Here is a 6,274-nt window from a genome sequence, read left to right as displayed (position 1 = left end):
TAATCTTCTATTTTTTCTTTTTCATTACCTTCTCCTATTTCTCCTTCTCGTTATACTATTTCTTTTTAATCTATCGTTTCTCCTACTCCTTCTCCTTCTCCTATCATTCTCCCCTCTCTTCTCTTCATCCTCCGTCCTACTCACATCCTCATCCACTTGCTTCACTCTATCTTCCCCATTCATCATTCAATTTTTCACTTCATCCTCAACTTTCTTTTGTATTCTCTCTCTTCCTCCTCTCTCCTCATCAAACTTTTTCTTCTCCTCCTCCACCTTCTCCTTCTCATCTTAATCCTCCACTACCTCTATCTTCCTCTTCCTCCTCATCCTCATCACCTTACCTCTCACCCTCTTTTCCTCTCGCCAAATACTCCTCCTTCAACCTCCTCCTCCTCCCCCTCCTCCTCCTCGTCAACCTCCTCCACCACCTCTATCACCCACAAATCAACCTCTTCCTCCTCTCCTACATTCACGAAACCTTACCGTTTCCCTGCCTTATACAACAGTTCAACTTCTTGAACTTTTTGCCAACTTTCTCGCAAGCTGTCTTTGTTTTTCTCTCTCACTCTTTCACCTGCGCCTCTTCGCTCTGACCGCCGCCTTCTCCATCCTATTCTTCACCTTCTTCTTTTTCTTCTCCATCCTCTTCTTCTAGCGTCGTGTAACCAGTTTGTCTGTTCTCAGCTGTCTCTGACTGAATCGCGCAGAGTCGACTGCTGTTGCCTGTACTCGGTCAGTGTGTGTGTGTTGTCTGCTGCGATTTGCGCGCTTCTTGCAAAAAAGTGTTGTTCTGTTTTCTGTTTTGTGTCTGCTGCGTTTTTAAACTATGGTCAACTTCAGCGTGGATTTACACTGATTGAGGGTCAATCAATTGGATTGTGTTCGAGAGATTACGGTAAGAAAATTCTAGTTGATGGTTTCTTGATCTAATCCAATTTACAACAATTTTAATTGTTTCCTGAAAGGAATGTTTTTGATGGGTTTCGATGTTGTTCTAGAGATTACGGTAAGAAATATTTAAGATGATGGTTTCTTGATCCAATCCAATTTAGAACAATTTTAGTTATTTCCAAAAAGAGGCATGTTTTTGATGTTATTCTAGAGATAATGGTAAGAAACATACGATTATGGTTTCTTGATCCATTCCAATTGACAAACATTTTAGTTTTAGTTTTTCTTAAAAGTCAAGTATTCCTGACGTGTATGATATTCCTCTCATAATAAAGGAAACGTTCTTTCTGAGGGGCCGAATTACTGTAATAGAATGGCTAGTTGGGAATTTCACGTTTTTTCGTTCTATTTGAAAGGAGAGAATTGGGGAAACATGATATTTTGTTTGAATCATGATACAAAAATCTCATTTTGCTACATTGGCTTGAAGTTTGCTGTTTGAAGGGTAGATCATTCTTTCTTTTGAAATATGGAGAAATTGTTATTTTCTTGATGAGGAAGATTGAAATCATGGAGATTACGGGAAATTATAATTAATGATGTATTGTTAATTTTGAGTATAATTCATGAAAACTGATTAAGTCATCTTATTTGGTTGAAATATTCTCAATTATTTTGTTGGTGTAATTCTTCAAAGAAGAATATTAGATGAGGAGTTTTGAAAGCTGATTTTGAAGATTTACTTGCAGATTGAATTTGAAATCGTCCAATCGTTACAATGCCGGAATGGAAACTGTGTATAGGGTATGTGTTTTGTACTTTCAAATTATTTGAAGAAGTATCTAAATGAACAAGTCTCTGTTATGAAAATAGAGAAACTCTTTTACCGGTATTTGGTCTTGATTTCCAAATTCAATATTCAATTGAGACTTCAATATCAAGTGGGAGTAGGCTATGTACTGAATCCGTATCTTGTGAATTAGCTTGTCGATATGCTTCACTATATTCATTTGGAATTCAACATCAATCATTAACGAATAATGATATTTAATTCAATCTTTTTTTGTGAAGTGACCTCTTCCTGAGGTAAAGTGTTGATGGAAAGGATATACCTATGGAGTGGAGCTTGGATATCCTTTTCCAAGAATGGAATTCATACGTTTATACTCCCTGATTCATGTAGATTCAAGACAATTGAGAAGTATAGGAGTCCAAATTTGTTATTCATATCGTCGAATAATTCTCGGATTCCTTCTTTTTTTGTGAAGTGACCTCTTCCTGAGGTAAAGTGTTGATGGAAAGGATATACCTATGGAGTGGAGCTTGGATATCCTTTTCCAAGAATGGAATTCATACGTTTATACTCCCTGATTCATGTAGATTCAAGACAATTGAGAAGTAAAGGAGTCCAAATTTGTTATTCATATCGTCGAATAATTCTCGGATTCCTACATTGAATATTCGATTCGACTCTTTGCCCCGCCCAAACCATGGCACTAATGTAATGTGGGCAACATTCTTTGAAGAAAATCTGTAGAGTATTAATTGATCATTTGGAATCTATCAGTGGGCTGAGATAAATGTATCTGAAGTTGAAATTAGGATTGAAATAATAGTCACGCTCCTCTTTGATGCATCTTCCCAGCTTTTTGTTGTTCTACTCTCAAAAAAGTCTCAATAATATCATAGAGAAACAATAGCGTAAATAGATATCCCATGGTACTGGAATTTATGTCGCAACTTTTACTGTTATCTCAAGCCGATTACTGTCTATTATTGTCAATTTTTACTGTTTTGTTGGGGTGATAGTGTATGAACGGCACAATTTGAGAGACTACCAGCGTCACACAGCTGCATAGGAAAGAACTACGTGAACTATCGGCTTGGGATAACAGTAAAAGTTGCGACATAAGCGCTCAATACCATGGGATATCTACTTATGCTATCGTTTCTCTATGATAATATATACTATTGTTTACTTTGCATACTGTAATTTGTTTCCCCCCAAAATAATCCGTTTTTGAATCTTATTCAGTCATATTTATGACAATATTAAAACGTTTTATACCTCTATAATCTTTATTAGTCTGTCCAGCATTACCCCAAATCGACAAAATATTGTTTGACGCGAAAAATTTAGTTGTCAACTGAAGGATGATTTGCGTGGGCAACGAAACGAATGGAATATTTTCATTGGTTGCTATCAAATAGATCGAAAAAATCTTAAGTCTTCTAATGAAAATCTGAATTGCAACACTTAATGATTGAATTCTAGACTGAAGACTAGATAGCACAAATAACACAACTCAAATAACACGGTTGCCAAAAGACTTGATACAAGATCTAGCACAAATCAAGGACACTATGAATTTTTTACTAGAGTACTCTATGGTTCTGAATGAGCTTAATTCTGTTCCAATTTTATTATACTAAACAAGAGAAGCTTTCTTTATTAATTGGTATGAGAAAATGACGGTAAATCTGACTTTGAGATCCTGGTATTTATTATACTAAACAAGAGAAGCCTTCTTTATTAATTGGTATAAGAAAATTAAGAGTAAGTCTGAATTTGAGATCCTGGTAGGTAATAGTTGAAAAATACTAGTGAACTCAATTTTTTCCCACTATTGCAGTGATATATCATCCAATTTGAATAAGTTGTGTGTATTTTAGGGTTCAAAATTTTATAAAATAACTTGATTAATTCAATATGAAGTGATAATTAAGTGTTATTTTTAAATATAGTTTGGTGTTTTAATTTCTAAAAATTCAAAATGTTTAGCTTGTATATATTTTTGGACGAAAATTGAACTTGAACGTTTTACAGTAGAAACATAACCTATTTCTGGACATTTTATCAATTTATCTAAATTTGGGAATGGAATAGATTTGGGCCAAGTCTGTTGTTCCTTCCTAATCATATTTATATGATTTGTGATTCTGTCCACGAATAAATAAATAAAGTTGTATGCTTCATGATCTTCCTGAATCGATTTTTGCAGGAAGTCACTAATTTCAAGCAGATATTGTTCTATAGTTCCCTTTTTTTCATAAAGTTTTAAGCTTTCTCGAACTGATAAGAAGAATGATCTCATTGGTGAAGAGAAACATTTTTCGTCCTTCCTCATAATAAAGGTGAAAGAAACTCCTGTTATTAATAGTAGAGGTGCTGACACATTGTACATAATAACAACGAGCCCAGTCAATAGCCTATTGATTACAGTACCGTTGTACATTCTGATGCTTCAAATACTTTTTATCTAGCGTTACGTTTTCTTAAAATTACTTTGTTTTTTTATTGTTGGGAAATTTGACTTGAAACATTGTACTTTCCGCAATTTTCTTTGTCATGTATTTTTTGTTATCACAACTGCCTTCCATGGAGCATGAAGGAGAATCTTTATTTTCCTGTTATTCTGAGAAGAGAAGCTAAGTCTGTCATGCTCATGCATCGCTTGACTTTTCAAGAGCAATGATCTGTTACAATGTTGCTGTTATCTAGACTCAGATATCAAATTAAACTCAACTGTTGCTGACCATTTCTATATCCATAATCTGCTCCTAAATGTCATGTGATGATGAAAATACGTATACTATCTTATAAGGTCATTATGAGGTATATATAATTTATTTATTTGAAAATTTTCATATTTGAGGGCACCAGGAACTGAATCCCATTATTGCCCTCATAACGCACATTGAGCATACAATTTGAAAAACAATACATTAAAATGAAAATAAAATAACTTAACTAATATACTATTGAGTTTTAGAAAATAAAACTAAAAACAAGATACAAACAAAATAGTAGAAAACCTTGCAAATATGAAACTTATAGTAGCAGATAGAATAAAAATAAAAACGTATGTAACTAATACTAAAGAATTCAAGAAGAAAAGATAAAATAGGCATAAACAAAGAATAGAGAATATGTTTAATTGATAATATGTTCATAGGACTTACCAATAGGGCTCATGCTGAGAGGACTGTGATATTTTCATGGAAAACCATTGAAATAATATTTTTAGAGTAAGGTAGGCTAATATTGGATTCCATTTCTATGAAGAATATTTATAAACATGAACGTTTCTCAACTCGTTCATAGGACTGTTGGATGGTTGAACAAGCTTTCTTCAAAGGACAACCATCTTGCTCTACTTCCTATTCAAAAATTAAAATTCAAATAGTAGTTTATTCATCAAAAACAATTGCAATACAAATTTGAATACTATAACATTTAATACAAATAAAACAAAGAAGTTTTATGCATTAAATAAATAAATTGAATAATTTCTTAATAGGCATAGACAATTCAATGAATAATAATATGCACTCCACTATAAATGATAATATGTGTTGGGGTATAAGCTATTAGTTGCTTGCTGGGTGTTATAATTACTATTTACTAACTTCAGTCAGTGATATCAAATTTGAATATACACCCCACTATAATAAATGATATGTGTTTGGGGTATAAGTAATTAGTTACTTGCTGCGTGCTATGATTACTATTTACAAACTTCGTTCAGTAATATCAAATTTAAATTAATTATCACATCAATTTGTTCTTTAGAATGAGAAACACCTCCCAATTCAACCCTTCTGAGTACTAGTTTCAGGAGCATTTGTAAGTACGAACCTCGTAGAAAACAGCTGAGGTATACTAAGAATACAGAAGTGTATAATTTCAAGTTTTTGAAACACAACAAAACTATCAAGTAGGCCTACCCTTCTATTTTATCACAGCACAACTAGTCTCAAGTCAAGAGTTGACGAGTAGAAACTCTTTAAAAATACGATACAATACAATAACAAATTATTAAAAATGTATAACTTCTATTGTAGATGATGGTTTCTCTACCATCTACGCGATGTATTACTCTCTCTTTTTATGTAGTTCACAGGACATGCAGTCAAATACACCGTGTCCCAAGAGGTCCGAAGAGTTTTACACGTTTGATTTTATGTTACGTGCCCATACATGCACCGAACTTTTTCAAATTTAACAAAGTAGGTTCTAAAAATATTCTGGGAAAAATTTAAACTCCCTAAACTTCGTAGAAACAGAATGGCGGCATATTGAAAAACGATACTTTAAGAACATTAAAAAGATGTTTTTGGTTTTATAAAATATTATTATTGTTGCACATTAGGGCAATATATGACTCTTAAATGAATAAACTAGAACATAGCCTAATATAGATTTTCTAATAAAAAACTAGAACATAGCCTGAAAACCTTGAAGTCCAAAATTATTCAAATTGAAATCCATCCACAGCAATACACTGGATGCTGCTGACACTTAAAAGCGCTTAAGAAATGATTCTTAAACGGAGAAGTTTCCATTCTATTGATCGTTTTAGTTCCTCATCATTATTGAAGC

At 33.2% G+C, this 6,274-nt stretch overlaps 1 protein-coding gene across 1 annotated transcript in view; it reads left to right on the top strand.

Moving 5' to 3' along the window:
- The first annotated feature begins 677 nt into the window (after positions 1-677).
- The window catches only part of LOC111052058 (ABC transporter G family member 23), a 50,618-nt gene continuing 45,021 nt past the window's right edge, over positions 678-6,274 (top strand). Inside the window, 1 exon segment of the mRNA XM_039430188.1 lies at positions 678-895. The gene's annotated coding sequence lies outside the window, so the exon portion shown is untranslated.

The sequence above is a fragment of the Nilaparvata lugens genome, chromosome 6, assembly GCF_014356525.2.
Source record: "Nilaparvata lugens isolate BPH chromosome 6, ASM1435652v1, whole genome shotgun sequence".
NCBI classification, from domain to species: Eukaryota; Metazoa; Arthropoda; class Insecta; order Hemiptera; family Delphacidae; genus Nilaparvata; species Nilaparvata lugens.
This window is presented reverse-complemented; position numbering and strand designations above follow the sequence as displayed.